General features: G+C 41.5%; 1 long non-coding RNA gene across 1 annotated transcript in view; it reads right to left on the bottom strand.

Annotated features, from left to right (window-relative positions):
* Positions 1 to 25,125, bottom strand: part of LOC111560882 — a 92,014-nt gene that overhangs the window by 15,306 nt on the left and 51,583 nt on the right. The window contains exons 4-7 of the long non-coding RNA XR_006599654.1: positions 9,100 to 9,283; positions 8,452 to 8,515; positions 5,962 to 6,081; positions 762 to 852 (exon numbers count right to left, since the gene is read on the bottom strand). This is a non-coding gene — a long non-coding RNA (uncharacterized LOC111560882). The remainder of the gene's footprint in view (positions 1 to 761; positions 853 to 5,961; positions 6,082 to 8,451; positions 8,516 to 9,099; positions 9,284 to 25,125) is intronic.

Below are 25,125 nucleotides of genomic sequence, written 5' to 3'. Positions count from 1 at the left end.
TCTGTGCTGACAGCTCAGAGCCTGGAGCTTGCTTCAGATTCTGTGTCCCTTTATCCCTCTGCCCCTTGCCCACTCATACTCTGTCTGTCTCTCTCAAAATATAAACATTAAGGGCGCCTGGGTGGCGCAGTCAGTTAAGCGTCCGACTTCGGCTCAGGTCACGATCTCGCGGTCCGTGAGTTCGAGCCCCGCGTCAGGCTCTGGGCTGACGGCTCAGAGCCTGGAGCCTGTTTCCGATTCTGTGTCTCCCTCTCTCTCTGCCCCTCCCCCGTTCATGCTCTGTCTCTCTCTGTCCCAAAAATAAATAAACGTTGAAAAAAAAATTAAAAAAATATATATATATAAACATTAAATTAAACAGAGATGGAGGCAAACCATAAGAGACTCTTAATTATAGAGAACAAACTGAGGGTTTCTGGAGGGGTGTGGGGTGGGGGCATGGGCTAAATGAGTGATGGGCATTAAGGAGGGCACTTGTTGGGATGAGCACTGGGTGTTACATGTAAGTGATGAATCACTAAATTCTACTCCTGAAACCAATACTACATTATATGTTAACTAACTTGAATCCAAATTAAAAAAAATAGAATAAAATAAAATAACCTGAAATCTTAATAGCCAGTTAAACTTATTGCTAACATTTTGTTGTGTATCCCTCATAGGTATAATTTAAACAACAAAAAAGACCTCTCATAGTCTTTAGTAACCATTATTTTAGGATTGTGTAATATTGTGCAGTAACAAGTATCACATTTATTTACCTCATAGGGGTGCTCAATATCTTCCCATTTTTTTCCTTTTCTTCCTTCTCCTTCAACTCTTCTTCCTCTTCTTCTTCCTCCTTTTTTCCTACTTATAAAGAGATCTGTATTAAGCACCCTTGTAAATAAATCTTTGCACTCGCCTATGATTATTTCCTCACAGTCCATTTCTAGGAATAAATAATTGTGGCTCAAAAAAAAAAAAAAAAAGAAGAGTATGTTGCCTTTGCTGTAGGCCAATATCTGCCTGTATCTTCATCACCAACTACAAGTAGCTGTAGTGTTCTGCCTCCTTCTGGAAAGCGGTCACATCTACCCATTCTAGGTCCTGAAATGGGGGTTCTATTACAGGTTCAGATTCTAGTCTCTGCCAGTCTCTGGACACAGGCCCCATGGACATGAAACTTCACCTCTGTTTTCTGGTCTCCTTTGAGGCTATGAGTCCCCAGGGAAACTATCATGCATGGTGGCATAGTATAACTGACCCATTGACTTTAATTCTTCCCAGCTCCTATCCCAGCCTGTGCTATACTGTGGCTACTCTAAACCTCAGAACTAACAGAATTCCCATATTTGGTCTCTCCTAGCCATAAGACCTGCGAGGGCAAGAACCTTGTTCCTTTTGCTTATCTTATTATTTTGAGCATCCAGCTTGGTACCCAGCATATAGTTGGCTTTCAATAGATACTTATTAAATGAATGAGTAAATGAATGCCCGTCTTGAAACATGTCCGAACTTACCAATTAAACAGAGACCTGAAGCATTTTTTTCCCACTTCAGAAACACAGATGATTTTTTTTTAATGCCCAGGTTATTTCATTTGTGTGGTCTCTGAATCTGACAACTCTTTGCTTATGGTCATTCTGGCTTCTAAAGGACTAAAACAAAGGCTTTCCTCACACCTTTCTCGGTCGCGGAGCAGGAGGAAATGCAATACTCCCAGGGCCTGGAAGCCGGCACCCTGTCTGTTCCAGGAGGTTAAAGAGAGGGGGTTCCAGCTGTCCAAATAGTGGAGGCAGAGACCTCTCCTTTACCTCAACACTGGAGGGAATTTTACTTTATTCTGCTCAGAAGTCCAGAAGGTCCAATGTGAACACAAAATAGGATTTAAAAATCTGTTCCCAGGAAAACTTGTGTAGTTACAGTAACCACACCACTTGTTCTCACTCTCTGCTTCCATAGAGCTACCCCCCAACCCCTTGCCCATTGTTACACTTGAGCAAAATGTACCCATGTACTGAAGTAATCTTATTTTTGCCTTTGCTTGAAAATGCATCCGTAATTTTGCTCATTTTCATTCTCATTTCAAATAAATTTTCCAGAATGAAAGGGCGTGATTAGGATCTAGCTCTCAAATCTCTACTGGAAATTCAGATTACTCACCAGGAATCCAGGACCTTCTCACACCAGAAAAATCTAATTTCTTGCTATAAAAAGCCACACTGTCGGGTGGCTCAGTCAGTTAAGCATCCAACTTTGGCTCAGGTCAGGATCTTGTGGTTCGTGAGTTCAAGCCCTGCATGGGGCTCTGTGCTGAGCCTGCTTCAGATTCTGTATGTCTCCCTCCCCTGCTGGCTCTCTCTCTCTCAAAAATAAATAAACGCTAAAATAAATAAATAAAAAAAAGGCTACACCGTCATTAAAAAGTGACATATTTGAGGAAAGTTAGCCTAAGCAGAAATAGAATGATTAATCACACCTAGCCAACATCTCATCTTAACATAAAAATTATGTCAAATTTTCAGTATCCCATTGTGCGTCAGGATGTTAAGAGTATTTTCAAATAAAAGGCCACAGCCATATTCCTGGTCCTGCACACTTTTCGTCAAGCAGTAGAGTCTACTTTCCTTCCTCTTGAAGTTGAGGTGACCACTGTGAATGTCGCCTAAACAAAGACAACACGGCAGAGGTAACACTGCAACCTTCCAAGGCAAGATCACAGGAGTTCTCTCTGGCTCTCAGTCTTGGGACATTCACTCTTCCAACCCAAGGATGACATTGTGAGGAAGCTCAGGCCACAAGGGGAGGTCACATGTAAGTGCTCTCGCTTGACGGCCCCCCAATCAGACTCAACTGACGGCAGCATCACCACCAGAGCTATGAGTGAGCAAGCCTTGAGCCTGTAGGTGATTACAGGCCTTGTTTTCAAACCGCCCCACCTGAAGCCCGAATGAAGCAGGAGCAAGCTATTTCCACCGCGCCCCACCTAAACGACAGGACAAAATAATAATTGTGGTTATTTCCGGCCACAACACCTTGGGTTGTTTGTTACACAATAGACAACCAGACCAGTCAAATACTATATTATCTCAATCCTGTGTTCATTTAATCCTCCTAACAACTGAAAGGTAGGTATGCTTAACTCCATACTGCCAGCGAATAAACAGGCATTGTGCTAAGCTCTGGAAATACATTAGTGAAGATGGCTGACATGTTTCCTGCCGTCACAAGCTTGCAGGGCACACTGACTATGTTCCTTTCCTTTAGAACCATAAGCCATTGGGGGCGCTCCTGACCCTTTACCCCTTCACTATACATACGAGAACAGAAATCATGTGTTTCCCTAAACATTGTCTTAATCATAATACTCTCCCACAGGAATAAATTAGATCATGTGTTTCTCTTGGCTTCAGATGCAGTGTGTGTGTGTGTGTGTGTGTGTGTGTGTGTGTCCTTGCATTAGAATTTTACAGACTGAGTCTTAAACGACAATGGTTGGCTTCCTAGTTTTCATTTGATCCTCTTAAATATGTTTTAAACTTTCTTATTATTCAATACGAATAAATACACAAATAAAAATATATTTATAAAATCTACAATATAAAACCTAAATACGTGTTTATTGAAGGAAAGTTAGAAAATACAATTAATACAAAACTAAAATTATACAAAAGTGATAATATGGACATAGGCATCCAGAAATTTGTTATGCCTACCTACGTATATCTCTGTCAAATGGTGGAATATTGCTGAGGGACACAAGACTTGTAATTTCTTGCATTTTAACCTCATTCACATTAGTACTAGAAATGAAATGACGGACGCTTAAAATCAATGCAAATAAGGGGCGCCTGGGTGGCTCAGTCGGTTGAGCGTCTGACTTCGGCTCAGGTCATGATCTCATGGTCCGTGAGTTCCAGCCCCGCATCGGGCTCTGTGCTGATGGCTCAGAGCCTGGAGCCTGTTTCAGATTCTGTGTCTCCCTCTCTCTCTGACCCTCCCCCATTCATTCTCTGTCTCTCTCTGTCTCAAAAATAAATAAACGTTAAAAAAAAATGAATGCAAGTAAAATCAACTTGACTTTGAAAAGTGTGATGAGTCTAAAGAGGACTCCCTTCGATTATTTTTTATTTTCTTTCACTTCAGGAAAGTAAGATAATTCAAATAGAGTATCCCTAATGTTATAGGACTCCTCAACCTCTTGGCTTATGTGTATTCCTGTATACTTACAATTATCTCAGACCTCCAAGTTCATTAACACATCGGCTGTGACTTTGAAGCCTTGGCTATGGAAGTTGTACTTCACCCATTAGCAACATCCCACATTCTCAGATGGCAACCTCTGGATTCCGTTTTAGCTGATTGTGGCAATCTGGGTTTCGTTATTTAAGAGAGATAAGATGACAGATTGGGCTGGTTCCCACTATCTCAGAATAGCAGCCTTAAGTATTTGGAAAATGTGAACACAAAAATATTTAGGGATTTGAAGAGTGAATGCTATTTGCTTTCTGAAAGAGCAAAAGCAGAAGATTATCACCCACACAGTGTTGATATTGGGTTTTATCTTCCTGAGACAAGCAGACTATGGGTGAAAGAGTCTGGTGCCATTTACTGTGAGACTGGGACTTAACTCATATCTCCAGCATCTCCCATTTGTTTCCAGCTTCATGTTTAGTTAATAACAGTAGAATCTGGGTACCAACATGTTTTTAGTAAATACTGTCCAGATCTGCCAGCGATTTCAGCTGCTCATGGCCATGTAGAAATAGAAAGCAGGAAAAGCAATGAAGAGGAAAAGAGCTTTCAATGAGGGAATGTTCAGAAAGGTTTCATAGGTTACAGTTCAGCTGTGAATTTCAACTTACTGCACCTGTTCTCTTACAGTATTCACACATTAATGAAGAAATGATCCTGGAAAAGAAATCATTTTGGATTATCTTTTTTTTTTTAATCACATGGAGGGTTATTTTTATTTTTATTTTTTTTAATGTTTATTTATTTAGAGACAAAGAGAGAGAAAGCGGGAGCAGAGGAGGGGCAGAGAGAGAGAGAGAGAGAGAGAGAGAGAGAAGGAGAGGGAATCCCAAGCAGGCTCCACACTGTCAGCACAGAGCCTGACACGGGCCTCAATGTCGCCAACTGGGAGATCATGACCTAAGCTAAAATCAAGAGTCAGACACTCACCCGACTGAGCCACCCAGGCAAACCTGGGTGATATTTTTAATATCCAATGGCTCATATCTTACAATCTTTATTTCTAAAAAGAATTCTATTTTCAACCACTAAACATGGCTCTACACTTAAGGGACTGTCTTCCTTCAGCAGTGAATGGAAGCCATGCACATTAGGTCTTAGCTCTAGCAAAGATCAGTCCTCAGGAAGCCTGCGTTCTTGCCATCCCTCATATGATACTCCGCATTTAAATTAGACCACCCAAATGGAATAGAAATGTGACCAGCAGTCATAAGCGTAGTAGAAAATATAAAGCCAAAATTGAATGACCCAAGAGATAGTTGCTGTTTATACTCTCTGCTTCCTCATGGTGTTACATGTGCATAAATAAAAGTACCAAAGATAGGAACAGAAGGCCAGATTGAACAGCTGGCAAATGTATGACAAATCTATAGTCAACTCACCTTCTGATTTCATTTCAGTTCTTTGCACCGAACGGTTCCAGTTCTATAGCAATTCATAAGCTTATGGGAGAGTCATTATCTTGCTCTGCAACACTAACTCATTTTGGGGTGAAATAGGCAGTGAGATTGCAGGTTACAACAGTTGAACAAAGGAAAGCCAATTCAATATTATTTTTATCTGACTGGGCATTTTAATGTCACTGGGAACAAAAGAGTTCTCCTCTTCCCTTTTCTTAACTGTGACCATCAAGGAAGACTTAGAAATGCTATTATAATTATGGCTTACGTTTCATAATTTCTTGATTCCCTGGAGTATATAGAAAATGAAAAGATAATGTTTTACCTTGAAAGGCTGAAATGGAAAAACCTCCTGTTCGTGAAATCTCTCTGGAATGGAGTGATTTGTGTGATTGCAATCACAGAGCCAGCTAAAATAGCATACGAATTCTCCAATGTCTTCCTTCTGTCAAAAAGAACATTTCGTTGAAACTACCTTTATAGCCTGGAATGGCTGTCTGCTTTCCAAAAAAGAGTTCTAAATGGCTATTAAGCAACCAGTAACTCTGCCTAAATGTGGAGCAATTAGAACCATTTTCAAAGTTTTGAAAGATTGTTCTAACCTCACCCCTTCCTTTGCCAAGACTTAGATGGAATCAAGAAAATAAGGGGCTTGGGGATGAATAAGACTGAAGACGTAAACGAGTCAGTGCGATGTTTGAAAGGGAAATGTGTCCACACCTTTGGAGCAATTTTTGAATTTTTAATTATTATGATTAACTCTGGAAAATGGGATGTCATACATCTCAGAACATTTCCTCCATTAAAAAAACAAAAACCATCATCGCATCAACCTCAACCCACATCATTACGTGTCTATGCAAGGCCCATCCTTTTTAAATCATTTTTCTCCACTTTCATTCTCTGTAGTGTGGTCATCTTCTCCAATGTGCTTGATATGTATTCATATGGATGAATAGACACTTATAAATATACTTTGTGTGTGTTAATTTACATAATGGTATTGTGGTATAGATACTCCTCAACAAAAACATTTTGCTTTTAAGATATACCTCTGTGGCTCTATGCATATCAGATGTTTTGTCTCTATCACTGCGTAGTAGTCTGTGGTGTGCAGTCACTGATTTCTTTATCATTTTATCTTTTATCTTTATCATTTTCTCTTTACCATTCTCCACTACGGACACTTCAGTGGCCTCAATCTCCACCACAATAAGCAACACTTGATGAATATCCTGGTACAGTCTTTCATGGATCTCTAAGAGAGTTTTTCTTTTTCTTTTTTTAACTATTGCTATTTTTTAAGTATATTTATTTATTTTGAGAGAGAGCGTGCAAGTAGGGGAGGAGCAGAGAGAGAGGGAGAGAGAGAGAGAGAGAGAATCCCTAGCAGGCTCTGCCCTGTCAGCACAGAACCCAATGCAGGCTCAAACTCACCAACTGCAAGATCATGACCTGAGCTGAAGGCGGACACTTAACTGAGCCACCCAGGTACCCCGAGAGTTTTGCGAAAGTATGGATCCAGTGGGGCAACTGGGTGGCTCAGCTGGTTAAGCATTTGACGTCAGCTCAGGTCATGGTCTTGCGGTTCGTGAGTTCAAGCCCCACATCGGGCTCTGTGCTGACAGCTCAGAGCCTGGAGCCTGCTTCAGATTCTGTGTCTCCCTCTTTCTCTGTTCCTCCACCTCTCACTCTCTCTCTCCCTCTCTCTCAAAAGTCAGTAAACATAAAAAAATTAAAAAATTAAAAACTTAAAGTATGGATCCAGGAGTAGGATTCCATAATTATATATGCCAAGCTAATTTTACTAAGTACCCTCGGCCCTACCCCTCTTGCTTCTCCAGGACAGCCAGGCCAGTTTCCTCTTCCACCGACGGTACACAGTTTGCCTCCTCACATTCTCATTAATATTTGATGTCCTTCTAATTTTTGATAATTTAATGGGAATAAGGTAGCACCTTGCTGTTTTAACAACACTGAGATTTTCCAGGGAGGTTGAGTTCATCTTGCTTGTGTGAGGCTAGTTACATTAAGTACGGGCTTGCTGTTGCTTCAAAGTTTGAGAATGGGAAAGAGAGTCTGTATGAGTGTTGAGCCGAAGGAGGTGCTCCAGACAGATGTGGATGCCCAGCTTAGACTGTTCCATGAGTCCTCCCAATGATTCTGTAAACTGCACATACCATTTCATAAACCCCTTTCTGCTTAAAATAGTTAGAAGGCATTTTCTTGTTGGCAACTGAGAAGGCTGGTTTATATAGTAATCGGTACCATAAGTGGTTGCAAACCCTCAAGGAATAAAATGGGAATCAAGGATAGGTTATTCAGATAGGTTAAGTGTGAAAGCAGTGAGGATCTGCTTCCCATTATAATATAGGTCACTGCAGCATTTTATCTGTGGACTTTCATTTTTCCATATACATTTTGGAATAGATTTGATGAGAGTACCAAAAGTACTCTTGGATTTTTAGTAAAATCATATTGAATTTATAGAACAATTTGGGGATAATTGACATTATTACAATATTTTGTCCATCGGTGAACATCGTATGGTTTTCTATTTGGGTTTTATTTTATGACCTATAATAATATTTTTAAAAGTTCTCCATAAAAGCTTTGTGGATTTTTGTTGGATTATTTTCATTTCTGGGTGATGTCCATTTCTCCTCTAGTCCAATAATAATCCTGTTTGATATACAGGAAATTATGAACCCTATTTTGTTAACCATTATAACCACATTATATGACAACTGTAAAATAGAAAGGGAATGACAAAGAAAAAAATTAAAAAACTTATTATGTATAAATATCTACTTACAGGTTTTTTAATGCTCTTCTGGATGATGCCTGGATTTCTAATGCATTTTCTAGTTGGTCGTTGCCTGTATAAAGAAATAGTATGAGCTAAGGATACTATCTACGCTCTCTTATTCAATCAGCTTCCCAGTTGATTCAACTTTTTAAAATGTAGATTGATCTTTTCATTTTCAAATAATGACTTTCCTTTCTTCCCTTCTAACCTTTAAACTCATTAATTTCATTGCCCTATTTCCCTAAAACTCTAATGCTGTGTTGAACGGGGTCAATGATAGAGAAAGTCTAGTCTTGTCTCCAGTCTTAAAGGGAATGCATAATAAAAGAAAGATGAATAACTTTGCAATCTGGCCTCTCCGTTTGCCACCCCTTTTCCAAGAATTGTCTCCCTCAGTTGTAACCAGCTGTCCTTGGAGTGTGCAGTGCTAGAGAAGGAGGGAAGGTGGGGAAGCCCAGGCCCTGTTTAGTTGTTTGCACTCATTTTATTCCTCCCCATCTCTCCTCAGCTCAAAGATCACCCTTGCATTAATCTCACTGATCTGGGCTTCTAATCTGCTGCCTCAAGTTTAGACAGAGAAGGCAAGAGCCAATCAATGCTCTCTTTCTATACCCATGCTATCTTCCATCGCCTCTTCCCTTCCAAGGCTCTTACTTCAGCTAGGACTCAGAACGGAGCCAACTTCTGTCTCTCCAGGGACTTTTCAGTTTTTCCAATATTTTCTTAGATCCACCATTTTCTTTCTCCCTTCTGTGACATCTTCAGGATTGGGTTTAGAGTAGGGCTCCGGAAATTCCTTCAGGTAACATCTTAAATTTTTGCTATCCTGGAATGTTGTCTAAAAATGAAAAGATAAGAGATAAAACTTGGTTGACAATGCAATAAGGAGGTAGCCACAACCTGCATGCCTACTGCATTATCTGTGAAATGCTATGAAAGTTGGCCTCAGGTGCCTGGGTAGCTTAGTTAAGTGTCCAACTCTTGATTTCAGCTCAGGTCATGATCTCACAGTTCGTGGGTTCAAGCCCTGAATCGGGCTCCGCACTGACAGCTCAGAGCCTGCTTGGGATTCTCTCTCTCCCTCTATCTGTCTCTGCTCTTCTCCATACCCCCGCCCCATCAAAATAAATTAATTAATTAAAAAAAAATAAAGTTGACCTAAGACTAGAAAGGAGACTAGAATTGACCCAGACCTCTGTACACCTCAAACTAAAAATAGATTTCCCTAAAATCTTGAGGGTTTTCATAAAATCTAGTGTCACAGTGCTGAAAGACACATCTTGATTCTTTGCACAGAGTGAGAATAACAGAGAAAGTGGCTGCACCTGAAGAAGATGTACTCATATTGTATTTCCATGTGTCTAAATTCTAATTTTCAGTCTATGGGGCTAGATGTTGTGAAATTGGGTAAGAGAAAGAGGGAAGGTGACAATGGGCAGATCATACACAAAAAACTTTGGCCAGAGGTCTTTGCCCTTGAACACCAAAAACTGAGAGAGACATTTCCCAGGGCAAAAGAAACAAACAAACAGATAAGATGGCATTTATGATAAACCTAAAACAGCTTTGGACTGCCCATCTTGGGCCTCCTCCTTCTTCCCCACAATATTCTCTAGTAGGAAATTAGCACTCCTCCAAGATGAGCAATCATCAGACAAATACTGATACTGGACCTGTGCACGGATATTAGATCTAAGTGGAAAAGAGGAAAGGAACATAAACAAAAGACAAATTAAAAACTTACATCACAAAGAATATTTATTTTTTAAAAATATTCACTTATTTTGAGAGAGAGAGAGAGAGAGAGAGAGAGAGAGAGAGAAAGAGAGAATGAGAGGGAGAGAGAGCTGGTGAGGGGTAGACAGAGAGGGAGAGAGAGAATCCCAAGCAGGCTCCGCACAGTCAGCACAGAACCCGACAGGGGGCTCAGACTCATGAGCCATGACCTGAGCCAACGTCAAGAGTTGGGCACTTAACTGACTGAGCCACCCAGGCGCCCCATAAAGAAGCTTTTAAAATGAAAATCTAGGGGCGCCTGGGTGGCGCAGTCGGTTAAGCGTCCGACTTCAGCCAGGTCACGATCTCGCGGTCCGTGAGTTCGAGCCCCGCGTCAGGCTCTGGGCTGATGGCTCGGAGCCTGGAGCCTGTTTCCGATTCTGTGTCTCCCTCTCTCTCTGCCCCTCCCCTGTTCATGCTCTGTCTCTCTCTGTCCCAAAAATAAATAAAAAATGTTGAAAAAAAAATTAAAAAAAAATTTTTAAATGAAAATCTAAATGAGGAAAGAGTTCATTATCTCAAAGCAATTACAAATCATGTTCACTCCACACAGGAACTGCTGCTGTTGGAGTCCCTCATTTTATGTGACTCCAGGTCTTCTCTCATACCTACTCCAGGGGAAATACCTTCCTCGTCTAGCTCTTGGTGAGAGTCTCATCACCTCCCAATCTCGGCCTTTCTACTCTTCCCAGGCGGGTTTGTTTTTCCCATGTATGAGCCAGTCACCACACACTTGAAAGGTCCCAATGATGCTCACCTCCCACAGCCTCCATCAAATCTCTTTTGGAAGCAGAAAAATTACCAAGTAAATATACTGTATGAAAGAAAAACATTTAAATGTTGTAAAATTTGATTTTATGTAAGCAAAAGATAACATTAATTGCATGGATTCAAAAACCAGAAGAATGTTTATATAACTATAGGCAAAAAATTATTATTTTCAGTAGCATTTATTTTTATTGTTTATTGTTTATTTATTTATTATTTTTTTCAACTTTTTTTTTTTTTTTTTTTTTTTTTTTGGGACAGAGAGAGACAGAGCATGAACGGGGGAGGGGCAGAGAGAGAGGGAGACACAGAATCGGAAACAGGCTCCAGGCTCCGAGCCATCAGCCCAGAGCCTGACGCGGGGCTCGAACTCACAGACCGCGAGATGGTGACCTGGCTGAAGTCGGACGCTTAACCGACTGCGCCACCCAGGCGCCCCTATTGTTTATTTATTTTTGAGTGAGAGAAAGACAGAGACAGAGACAGAGCATGAGAGAGGGAAGGGCAGAGAGAGAGGGAAACACAGAATCTAAAGCAGACTCCAGGCTCTGAGCTGTTAGCACAAAGCCCGACATGGGGCTCGAACTCACACACTGTGAGATCATGCCCTGAGCCAAGGTCGGGGCTTAACCAACCAAGCCACCCAGGCGCCCCTCATTTAGTTTTCTTTTTAAAAACTTGTGTTAAAATTTACATAAAATTTTACCATTTTAACCATTTTAAGGGTACAGTTCATTGGCATCAAGCACAATCCCATTTATGTGCAGTCATTACCACTATCCATCTCCAGAACTTTTTCTTCTTTCCAAACAGAAACTCTACCCATTAAATAATTACACCTAATTTCCTCTTCCCCTCAACATTTTTTGAGTCAATGAATTTGACTACTTTAGGCCCCTCATATAAATAGAAGCATTTAGCATTGTTAAAATCAAATAAATCACATTTTAGGGGCGCCTGGGGGGTTCAGTTGGTTGAGTGTGCGACTCTTGATTTTGGCTCAGGTCATGATCCCAGGGTCATGGGATTAAGCCCTGGGTCGTGGGATCAAGCCCTGGGTCAGGCTCTATTCGGAGTGTGGAGCCTGCTTAAGATTCTCTCTCTCTCTCTCTCTCTCTCTCTCTCTGCCCCTCTCCCCTGCTTGTGCTCTCTCTCTAAAAAAACTAAAAGAAAATGTAATTTAATTTCATTTAAAAATCATATTTTATTTTTCTATTAACCTCTACTTTGCACACTCACCATTCTCCTTGTTCCCCAGACTGATTAGAAAGAGGTTTGTTTTAAGTCCCAATTGTAACCATGTTACAGGGGGCTTTTCTTGGTACCAATAAGCAAGTCTCTCTGAGCTTTAAATGTACTAATACTGGAGAAAATTTATTCTGGATGGAGAAATAAAACGTGAAAGAGAAAGTTGAGAGAGTTCTACAGAGAGGAAAGAATCACAGAAAAGACCCAGCTAACAGAAGTCAGTGTCTCTCAGTGGATTGTGTAGTTTTAATTTAGTCATTAAGTAAGTGTACCAGCTGCCTTGAAACCACAGGGCTGGACATATCCGTCCTGGACTGGAATAGAAGGCAAGGTATCTGGCTTTGGTTCATCACAGGAGCTCATTCATAATTCAGAAAAAGAGAACATAGTCAGGCGTTTGTTCTTATTCTTGGTTAGGAAACTTTCAAATGCTGCAATTGTGAAGAAATAGTAAGATGATGGATGCCTGGGTGCCTCAGTCAGTTAAGCGTCCAACTCCTGATTTTGGCTCAGGTCATGATCTCAGTTCAGGTCATGATCTCACAGTTTGAAAGATTGAGCCCCAAGTCCAGTTCTGCGCTGACAGCACAGAGTCTCCTTGTGATTCTCTCTCTGCCCCTCCCCCACCCCTGTGTGAGCATGTGCACACGCTCTCTCTCAAAATAGATCAACGTTAAGAAAAAAAAGAAATAGTAAGATGATATTTCTGACTTCTAAAATTGATTCACTGGCTTTTCATAATAGATAAAGACTTCACATTTCAATTTTTTTATGTCTATTTATTTTTTGAGAGAGAGACAAAGTGTGAGTGGGGAAGGGGCAGAGAGAAAGAGGGAAACACAGAATCCGAAGCAGCCTCCAGGCTCTCAGCTGTCAGCACAGAGCCTGACACGGGGCTCAAACTCACAAACCACAAGATCCTGACCTAAGCCAAAGTCAGATGCTTAACCGACTGAGCCACCCAGGTGCCCCAAGACTTCACATTTAAATGGTATTCCAAGATGGCCTTTTATAACTGAGCTTTGTTTAGGTAAAATTCTGAAAGGCATCATTCACTAATCATCAATTATTTCATGATTCTCTGTGATGTTTCAGACACTGTGCTGGGCACTGGGGTAAAAAATACTACACTCAAATGCTTCATGAGAAAACAGTTGATAAGTGGGTAGGTAGGTTAAGTAGTCAGCTACATAGATGAAGATCAGGGTGAAGAAAAGAAGAGAGAGAAAGAATAAAAAAAACAATGTGGCAAACTAAGAAATCTGGGTAAAGGGCAAATAAAATTTCTTTGTACTATTTTTACAACTTTAAGTTCGAAATTACTTTTTAAAGGTGCTACAAAAAGTAAGAAAATAGAACATATAAGTGGTTATAACTAGTTCATTTAAAAAGTCATGTTATAAAAGGGACTTCCAACGTCATTTTTAAAAGGAATGATTCCTCATCACACTAATAGATATTTAGAGGAAAATGGAGCTCCACAGTTATAAGTTCACAAAATATATACCATGCACCTCTCCCAGTCGAATGTACATCTTAGCATACTCAAAGATCAGAGAAGTCCCATAGGAAATAAAGCCAACTACTGTATAATGTTTAATACAAAATATCCCAACGCATTTGACCATTGACTCCCCACCTCTTTTTTTTAGTGACATCTACTAAAATAGAGATTTCAGAAATGCCATTGTGAGATAAGGAACATTATCTCGATGTGTGCAAACTCACTTAGAAGAAGGAGTCTGCTTGCAATGCATTATATGTTCCTGAGTTTACACAGATGCAATTCCACTTGGTTCTCAGAGATCATTGTGTGAAGGTATAGACATGTGGTTCCTCTTTTAATTGGAAACTCTTATGCTTGATGTGGTATTTATTGAATTTCATGCTGAGATAAATAGCTTTTTGTTTATGCAATTTCCCAGGACTAATTGCTGAGTTTTTAGAACAGTCTTTCACTAAGCGTTAATGATTACAATTAAATGAACCACTAAGATAAAACAAATTATCAATTCAGCCACCTATTGTGAATCTGTTGATCTTGAACTACCTGATGTAAATATGTAAGACGGCTGGCTTTTTCCCATGATTGCTAGAGGCAAGATGATCCAGGTCATTTCTGCTTGTTCCCTGGAATCTTTTTCCTCAAAATTCCCTAAGAGTAGAAGGTGACTTCAGAAATATAACATCAGGTTTTTCTCTATATCAATAAAGAAATCTCTGTTATATGAATTCTCACGGTATGCTTTGTTAGTGGAAAAGGCTACGAGTGAATACTTTGGGGAATTTTAAGAAGTAGTTGAGAACAATTTTTCCTTCATAAAAAAATTCTAATAAAGATCTTGAATAAGATGTCTTATTTCTTAAGTGATAAAGACACATCCTCCTGGAAGTGAATTCAGAGAGTGCTAATTTTTAAAGTTCACAAACCATTGTGTATTCAGATGTTACTGATTAATTCTAGTATTCTATTCTCATATATATATATATACATATATATATATGTATATATATATATATATATATATATATATATATATATACATATACATATACATACACATTTAGGGCAAATGCCCCAATACCTGATCAAAAAATGGAAATACAAATCCAGTTTTATAAGGCATATAATGAATTGTCTCCACAATAATAATGTATATTGCTAGTAATAATGTAATATTATTGCTAGTAATAATAATGTAATTGCTAATAATTTTAAAAATATTTCCTAATTAAAGTAGGTCTTCTTCATAATTATACACGTAAAGTCATAAAACAGAACACAGTGATTCTTTTTGTTGTTGTTGTTTTTAAGTTTATTTATTCATTGTGAGAGAGAGAGAGTGCACCTGTGCATGGGAGAGGCAGAAAGAGAGGGAGAGAGAATCCCAAACAGGCTCCACACTGCCAGTGCAGAGCCTGACTCAACATACAAACCCACAAACTGTGAGATCATAACCTGAGCTGAGACCAAGAGTCAGATGCTTAACTGACTGAGCCACCCAGGTGCCCCCAGAACACAGTGATTCTTAAAGAACAAGTAAAATCTATTAATGGACCAATTCTTATTTAATTAATTGACTACACTGCTAAAAAAGTAAGTGTATAATGTAAAGCATGGTATTATTTTTTTAAAAAATTTTTTTAACATTTATTTATTTTTGAGACAGAGAGAGACAGAGCATGAATGGGGGGAGGGCCAGAGAGAGAGGGAGACCCAGAATCTGAAGCAGGCTCCAGGCTCTGAGCTGTCAGCACAGAGCCTGATGCGGGGCTCGAACTCACGGACCGTGAGATCGTGACCTGAGCAAAGTCGGACGCTCAACCGACTGAGCCACCCAGGCGCCCCAGCATGGTATTATTAAGTAGATAAAGGGAAGCAAGGTATAATGCCAGACAGACGAAACTTCAAAACATCAAATTGTCATCTTTCAATGATATTCCTAATTTGCATTTTTTTGAGAGAGAGAGAGAAAGAGAGAGAGAGACAGAGAGCACACAAGATGGGGAGGGGATGAGGGAGAAGGAGACAGAATCTTAAGCAGGCTCCACATCCAGCAAAAAGCCTGACACAGGGCTCCATCCGAAATCAAGGGTCAGTCCCTCAACCAACTCAGCCAACCAGGCACCCCCTTTATTTTTTTTAATTTGAGAGAGAGAGAGAGAGAGAGAGAGAGAGAGAGAGAGGGAGAGAACACTCAAACAGGCTGCACACTCTGCATGGAGTCTGATGCAGGGCTTGATCCCACAACCCTGGGATCACAATCTGAGCCAAAATCAGATGCTCAACCAGCTGAGACACCCAGGTGCCCCTACGTATTTCTTCACTGTTCTCTACAGTTATGCTCAGTACACTATGTAAACTGTCATTTAACCATGTTAATTACCATCTTGATTTCTTTGCTTAACCTTGTGCCTTGGATTACGCGAAATAAGAAGAAATAAGAAAATAAAGATTAAGGGAAGAGAGACAAAGAAGAAACCAACACTCCCTGAGACAGTTCTGTATTAAAATATAAAACGACATAAATTTTGTTCCTGAGGGGGAATTGTTATGTGTGAAATGCTAATTCCTTATTTTTCTTGGTTAGACCAAAGGTAGAGAAAGCGGTGGGCTTTAATTATTTGCAAAAGAACTACAAATTAGAGTTTAGTTAATTCATTGACTCACTTCATAACCACCTATCACTCATTCACTTAATTCAGAGATTTGTAAAGCACAACCCATGGGACAGCCTCCAGGTTCTATAAAGTTGAACTGGAACCAATCCGTGCCCATTTGTTATATTTTCCATGGCTGCTAAGAAATCAGAGTGAGCGGTCACAAAAGAGACTTTCTGGTCCATGAAGCCTAAAATATTTCCTATCAGGCCCTTTACAGAAAAAGGTTGCTGACTCCTGATTTAAGCAGGCCTTTAGTCATTTGTTTTCATTCAACAAGTATTTTGCAGTCGAAGTGGCATTGGCCTCAGTGCTAGGACCACAGCCATGAACACACAGCCCTAGTCTCTGCCCCTGTGGACTTTACATTCTAGTGGAAGAGACAATTAAACAGCAACGACATCAACAGTGTGATCAGGTCTAGAATACGGAAAGATGTAACAGGTGATGGGAACCCAGATCAAAGGCACCAAGCTGGAGTTGAGAGGAGCGAATGTAGTAAGGGTGATCCTGGAAGGAAATGATACCTAAACTGAAATCTCAAGAGTGAACGAGAGTCAGGAAAGTAAAACCCGGGGCTGGGAGGGGTGAGGCAGAGAAGGAAGGAGTCTGAGGTAGGTTGTGAGTATTGCAGGGAGAAAGACATATGTTGAGTCCCATGGGTAGATGAGAGTGTGGCATGAGCAATGTCTAGTCCAATGAGAACAAAGGCTTATTGGGAGAAGTAGTAAAAGGAAAGCTAGAAAAGCAAGCAGAACCCAGATTATGCGTCTTATAAGGAGCTTAATCCAAGGAAAATGGAAAGCCATGAAAGGATTTAAATCATGAGAGAGATACAATCATATTTATATGTTAGCATGATCACATACTCTTCAGTGTGGAGTTGGAGGGGAGAAAGGCTAGAGTCAGAAATAAGAACTAAGAAGCTATGTAGATATTTGGGCTCTTTCCATAACTTGACTATCGTTGATAATGCTGCTATAAACACCAGGCTGCATGTGCCCCTTCAAATTTGTAGAGTTACTAATTTGTAAAAATACTGATTCAAAGGGATGCATGCACCTCAATGTTTATGGCAGCGCTATATACAGTAGTCAAATTATGGAGAGAGCCCAAATGTCCACCGACTGATGAATGGATAACGAAGATATGGTATATATATACAATGGATTATTACTCAGCCATAAAAAAGAATGAAGTATCGCCATTTGCAACAACATGGATGGGGCTAAAGAGTATCATGCTAAGTGAAATAAGAGAAAGGCAAATACCATATGATTTCATTCATATGTGGAATTTAAGAAACAAAACAAGCATAGGGGGAAAAAGAGAGAGAGAGGCAAGCCAAGAAACCAACTCTTACCTGTAGAGAACAAACTGATGGTTACCAGAGGAGAGAAGGGGTGGAGGGATGGGTTAAATAGGTGGTGGGGATTAAGGAGTGCACTTGTGATGAGCACCAGGTGTCGTATGGAAATGATGAATCACTAAATCCTACCCTTGAAACTAATATTACATTGTATGTTAACTAACTGGAATTTAAATAAAAACTTTAGAAAAAAAGCTGTAGGGGTGCCTGGGTGGCTCAGTCAGTTGAGCATCTGACTTCAGCTCATGTCATGATCTTGCAGTATGTGAGATCGAGCCCTTCATCCGGCTCTCTGTTGTCCATGCAGAGCCGGCATCATCAGATCCTCTGTCCTCCTCTCTCTCTCTCTCTCTCTCTCTCTCTCTCTGCACCTCCCCCACTCACACTCTCTCTCTCTCAAATATATATATATATACACACACACACACACACACACACACATATATATATATATATATATATATATATATATATATATAGAAACTGTTTTAGAGATGAAATTCCCAGTTATAGCCAAGTGAGGAGACTGGCAAATCTGCTACCTGAAAAGCAACTATAAAGCTGGAAAAAACAGCAAACAAAAAAAATCACCTTTTAACAGTCTGAAAATGAACAAAAGCACGCAACAATCCGAGAAGCATTTATATTTGAAAATCTGCTTAACTTCCCAAGTAGGAACATAGGAATCTGTGGTGCTCTCTGGGCTTGGCCGCCCCTATCCCTCCTCCAGCTCGGTGGACAAGGAGGCTTTCCAGGGCAGGGCAGGTCCTAAGGACCAGCAGCTTCTCCCCGACTGGGGGAAGGGGCTTCCTCAATGAGGTGTGGTGGGAAAAGCCTGCACCCAGCAGTGTTATTGCTAAGAGTGACAACACAGCCCTAGTTGAGTAGGAAAGGCTCACAGCTCTGCCAGCCTGAGTTTGTAGTCATTGTGGGAGAAGGCATATTTCTTGTGTGTGTGTGTGTGTGTGTGTGTGTGTGCGCGCGCGCGCGCACGCGCGCGCGCACGCGTGCCGCTTCTAATGGAGAAAACCCAAACCAGTTACAATGCCTCGCTCACACTGAAGCTGAACATAAAAGGGCCCAGCAAAGGGCAGAAGCCTGGGCATACTTGAACATGGCATGAGCTTTGAATGTCGCCCCCCTGTACTCTCATATATATTTATCGGCAGAGAACAGAAGCCTTACGGGCTTGAAGTGGTTGAGTACGACCCCGATCCAACCTCTGTCTAACCAAGGCAATGCAGACACAGGGGTGACTTCACAGAAGCAAGGTTAAAAATAAAAACCAGAAGATTTTTAAAAACAAAACAAACAAACAAAAAACCCATGAAGCAGAGACATCGGCATTCACAGACCAGAGAGGAGACCGATTTCACAGATCTTGCCCGGGAAAGCACGAAACAAAGAAATAAGCAAAACCGTAACAACAACAATCTTCATGAGCGGAAAAATGAGAATCCAGAGTTGCACTAATATATTATATGAAATGTCCAGATTTCAACAAAAACTGCTGGACACACAAGGAGACAGGGAGGTGTGGTGCATGCTCGGGAAATAAAGGCGCCAGTAAAACGTGTCACATGTAGCTGAGTTGTGCTCTTCGGCAGTTCACGTCCTCTAAGAAGCAGTCCGAAGTGAGATTAGACACACAAGAGATTTGGTGGTGGAAATGCTTGTGAACGTGGAGAAGGCAGCAGAAATGGGTAGGGAGAGAGGCACCTGGGTGGCTCAGCTGGTTAAGACTCTCACTCTTGATTCTGGCTCAGGTCATGATCTCACGGTTCATGAGTTCCAGCCCCAGCCCCGAGTCAGGCTCTGTGCTGACAGCCTGGAGTCTGCTTCCTATTCTCTCTCTCTCTGCCCCTCCCCTGTGCTCACTCTCACTGTTCCTCAAAATAAAAAAAATAAAATAAAGAAATGATAGGGAGAGACTTCAGTCCACAGTGCAGGTCTGGGATCTATAAAATGAGAGCAGAAAAGGAAGGATTGGCTAGGGGACCCTAAATCGCAGTGCAGTTCTGAGAAAGTCTGGGCTCTGTGTGGTAGAGGAGCCTCATGCTGGGCGGGTTCAGCTCAGGTACCCACACTGAGTTCCAGCCCGGGAGTGACCCGGAGAAGTGTGGTCTTGGTGCGAGTAGATAGATGTGAAGGGCTCAAACTCGAAACCTTTTGGCCTTCCACGACACATCCACGCCGGCACGCTCCCTTCCAGCAGCTTCTTCCTCCTGTTTTGCTCCCCTTTTCTGCTGGCCAGAATAACTCTGGCCTCTCCACTTGACCCGGCATCAGCCATCTCTAGTCTTCTAAGAGCCACCCTAACCGTGAGTTTACCTGATCCTCTGGGGCCTCACCAGAGCCCCCCAAATCAATGAATTCTCCCTTAACCATTCTTTTGTTCCAACCCTCTTGATCAAGCACCCTCTCAATCTAATTCCAGGGGTAATCCACTCATTCTTAATGGTACATGCTGGTGAATTCTTATAATTCTTTTAGGGTGTAATTTCCTCCTTTCTCTTATCAGGCCCCGTACATCCCTGTCCAGGTCACGTGAAGATTTATTTAGCCCTGCTCATCACTCTGGTAGCCAGGAGAGGAGGCAGGAGTAGCTCCTGAGCAGGAGCACCTGTTTCCTCGCAGGGGAAATGTCTCTGCACTAGCAATCACAGGCAGGAGGGGGGATAGCTCCCTACTAGGGAAGGGTAGCCACCTCTGAAAGCCCTGAGTGTTCAGGGTCCCAGGGGTTCCCAGCCAAGGCCCTGACCTTAGCACGAAAGACCTGTCTGGTCTGAGCATTTAAACATCGCTGGAGCTCTGTGACTCTGTCATAGCTTCTTTCTGCTCCTGGGCTGTTTTTACTCTTCCATTTTAGAAGATAAAGATCTTTTCTTAAGCTGTCAGGGCCCTCTGGCTCACACACTTAGCCTTTAATGGTTTGTTAACTGCCCTCAATTTCTCATTATCCCATCAAAGGACATCAATATGGCTTGTTAAAAATAAGGCAATTCCACTCCTTGTAGGCATTACTCCCTGATATCTTTCACATGTCAGAATCACTGCATTTCTCTCTAATGGGACATTTTCTAAGGTCACCATTGGGGAAACCTTCAGCAACTGGGCTCTCACCTCGTGCCAGAGACTCTATCACGGCCCCCACATTCTATTCAGGATAGAGCCCTTTGTGCCAGCTAGCCAGTGAGGGTGCCAGTCCCAAGCCCCGTCTTTTTTTTTTTTTTTTTAATGTTTTATTTATTTTTGAGACAGAGACAGATCATGAGTGGGGGAGGGGCAGAGAGCGAGGGAGACACAGAATCTGAAGAAGGCTCCAGGCTCTGAGATGTCAGCACTGAGCCCAACGCGGGGCTCGAGCCCATGAACTGTGAGATCATGACCTGAGTCAAAGTTGGACGCTTAACCAACTGAGCCACCCAGGCACCCCCCAAGCCCTGTCTTAATGTCCGTTTTCCCAGACCCAACACTTGGTACCACCTATGTTAGTCTAGGTCCTTCAAGAAGTACACACTAAATTGTGTTAGCCATGCAAGAGGTTTCCTGGGGGAGGAGGAAGGGAAGGGAGCAGGGGTAGGTATGGAGAGCCTTCAGATTGCCCTGCAGGTAACTCCTGCAGAAGGAGAGAGGTAGGGAAGGATTGGGTGGGAAGAGGCTCAGACGACAGTGTAGTTCAGAGAAAGCCTCAGAGGGGCTGGTGGAGGGCCCCAGGGAAGACTGCCTCTAAGGAGTCCCACAGGAGGGAGGCATGGCCCAGCTCAAGTCATTGGCTTAGTTAGGATACCTTGCTTGGTCACTGGCTTAGTCATTGGACGGGAGCAGTCTGGGAAGCGTGGCTTGGGTGTGAGTGCCATGTGGCTCTAGGTGAGGCGGCTGGAAACTGTCAGTCAACTGTGACCCTCAGCAGTCCTACTGAATGATGATATGAGAAATATAATTCCATCCTCTACATGTGTCCTCTGCTGGTGTTTCTGAGGATCCCCAGACCCGACTGTTTGCACAAATGTCTCCTTTTGTTTTGAATTCCTACTCTTGCTTAAGTGATCTGTTTCCTTTAGTGATCTTACCACTTCTGGCAACCTTAATTCTCTCTTGGCATCGATGGCCCCAATCCGAAGATCTCACTTCATTCCCCAAAGTGGCACTATCACAGTGTTGTAAGTATCTGACATATGAAAGATTTGGTGGTGATGGGGAAAATTCCAAGAGAGGGAAATGAAACACTTGATTTTTAATTTTAGATGCTCTCGTGCCTAAAGTTCACTGACCCTTGTCTGTTACGAGGAACCTCCGTCAAGGCTTTCCCACCCCCTCCTCCACTTTACTCTTTCAGAGAACTTTTCCCCATCCATTTCTTATTTCAGTCTCCATTTGCAAAATTCTCCTTCCCCTGGGTTGTTTGGAAGGGGAAAAAATAATCAAGATTCCTCTGTTTTGCATTCCTTCATGTCGTTTGTGGACAATTTTTTTCTTTTATCTCAACTGCTACCTAAGATGAGGATCTGGGATCTAATTGGGCCTAGCCAGAAAATAAGGTGTTTTTAGTAAATATTATAGTCAATGCCAGATTTCTGGTACATTCTCATATCTTGGTTTTGGCCACTTCTCATCATATTTTTATTTGCTAATAAATTATTAAAGACTCCATCTCAGATTAAACAGAAGGTTATGATAGACCTAATGCAAAGACACAAGACAACAAATAGCCATAAGCCACAGACTTTTCTATACTATTTCTCATCTTAAGTTTACTTTCCAATCTATTGGTATTTTCATCTTTGAAGGAGGTAACATTCAGTAATGGCAAATGTACACAAAAAAAGATTGCATATCAATTTATGAACAGATGTAGGCATGTAGCCAACATGTATAAAAGGAAAATGTTTTAGGGAGCTGATTCTTTGATGTGCATGTTCTTTTATAAGAATTTTTCTTTATCTCTCCCATAAAAAAAAGGAGCCTAGTTCAAAGCACAATCAGTCTTTCATGGTAAGGACAATGGATGGAAGCAATTTGAAGCAAATGCCCTTTGATTAAATAGATGACTGTTTGACTTCTTAATAAATAATCAACATCAAAATAAAAGTCTAGATCTTTTCAAGTTCACATGGCTATGGTTTATTTTAGCAGAATTAAATTGTATATGCACTTTGAACTCTGTAGCTTAAATATTTTTAAAAGACTCCTTGGAAATGATTTTAAATAACCCAACATCATTCATGCACCAAAGCATGGAAAATTGAAAGCAAATCAAGATCCCCAGAATATATATTTGCTTTTCAGCATCACCTTGTACTTAGAGCTTTGATTGCAAAACGCCCCCTGCAGGTGTTGGTTTTGAAGCCACGTTTTGATAGGGGGAGGTACGTGCTGCAATATACAGATAAGCAGGAAATGAACCATGGAGGAAAAATCTATTAGTTCCCAAACTCAAAGAGAACAGTGGCCTCAGCACTGCATGTGTGTCCCCCTTTGCCAGTTTAAAAGTTTCTCTGTTCCAAATGATGCTGCACGATCGTCCCAATTTTGAATGAGCCTATCCTGCATTTCTTCTAGTTTACGAGTACAGTGAGTTGATTTTTATACCTACAAATTCCTAAGAAAGGTGATCATTTTCACACGTGTTTCCTGCTAGGATGCCCCAGCGATGGCAGCTATGGTTACACCACAGGGACGCCAGGTGCTCTTCCGTTGACAATGCCAGCTGCCTTTTGCTTCAGTTATGGCCAGCTTTTAAAAGCCAGAGTTTTGAGGCGTCTGGGTGGCTCAGTCAGTTAAGCCTCCGACTTCAGCTCAGGTCGTGATCTCGTGGTTTGTAAGTTCAGGCCCCGCATCGTACTCTGTGCTGACAGCTCAGAGCCTTCATGATCCTGCTTCAGATTCTGTGTCTCCCTCTCTCTCTCTGCCCCTCCCCTGCTCATGCTCCGTCTCTCTCAAAAATGAGCGAATTAATTTTCAAAAATTAAAAAAAAAAAAAAGTCAGAGTTTTATTTTCTTCCCCACGGTTGGGACAATGTGCCCTCCCCAGTGAGTCGGAGATTCTTTCCCATCTACACACACAAATAAAAATACAAAACAGTGGCTCTTCACCAAAGCGTAATTCTAATTACATAGTTCTCTGAGTAGGCATTAGCCGAGAAAAAAAAGACCTCGGTATGTCTGCATACAAGCTGCTTGGCCCTTGCTTATGGCAGAGAGATTTCCTAAATGGTTATAGTTATTAAACTAGAATAAACAGGGGCACCTGGGTGGCTCAGTCGGTTAAGTATCTGACATCCGCTCAGGTCATGATCTCACGCACAGTTTGTGAATTTAGAATTATTTGAGGCAAGGACCTTACGTTGTTATTCAAGTGAACACAAACCACCATTTTAATGTACATGATGCTTTCTGAATTTTCAAAAAATACGATTACTATAAAGGGAGAGAACTTTGCATTTCTTTTGTTTGGAATCATATCTATGCGACTTGTCTGCATTTGTAGCTATTGCTTCAAAGCATCAGATAGCACTCTTTTACCTGGTAATTTCATTGTGCCTGAACATTTACATAATTAAATAAGATATTGTATTCATCAGGGTTCTCCTGATTAATGTAAAGAGATTTATTGTAAGGAATTGACTCACGTGGTTATAGACGCTGACAAGTCCCAAGAGTGACTTGGCAACCCCAAAAAGCCAATGGCGTAGTTCTTGTCTGAAGGCCAGCAGGGTTGGGACCCAGGAAGAGCTGACATTTCAATTCAAGTCCAAAGGTGGGAAGAACAACAAGAGCAACAAGAATAACAACAACAACATGTCCCAGTTTGAAGGCAGTGAGGCAGGAGGAATTGCTTCTTACCTAGGGAGAATCAGCCTATTTGTTCTATTCAGGCCTCCAACTGATGGAATGAAGCTCACCTACCACAGGAAGGACAATTTGCTCTATTTAGTCTGCTGATTTAAATGTTAGTCCTCTCCAGGGGCGCCAGGGTGGCTCAGCAGGTTAAACATCCGGTCTTGACTTGGCTCTTGACTTTGGCTCAGTTCACGATCTCACAGTTCGTGGGTCTGAGCCCCACATCAGGCTCTGTGCTGGCAGTGTGGAGCCTTCTTGGGATTCTCTCTCTCTCCCTCTCTCTCTCTCTGCCCCTCCCTTGCTCATGTGCTCTGTCTCTCTCTCAAAATAAACAAATAAACTTAACAAAAATTTAAACAACGTTAATCTCATCCGAAAATACCCTCACAGACACACACAGAATAGTGACTGACCAAATAAATATCTGGGCACTCTGTGCCCCAATCAAGTGGACACACAGAATAAATACATCTCAGATATAATTGCTTTTCCTTCATTTCTACCTCATATTTTAG

The sequence above is a fragment of the Felis catus genome, chromosome B3 (genome assembly GCF_018350175.1).
Source record: "Felis catus isolate Fca126 chromosome B3, F.catus_Fca126_mat1.0, whole genome shotgun sequence".
Taxonomy (NCBI): Eukaryota; Metazoa; Chordata; class Mammalia; order Carnivora; family Felidae; genus Felis; species Felis catus.
Note: the sequence above shows the minus strand (reverse complement) of the source record. Positions and strands in the feature narration are given on the sequence as shown.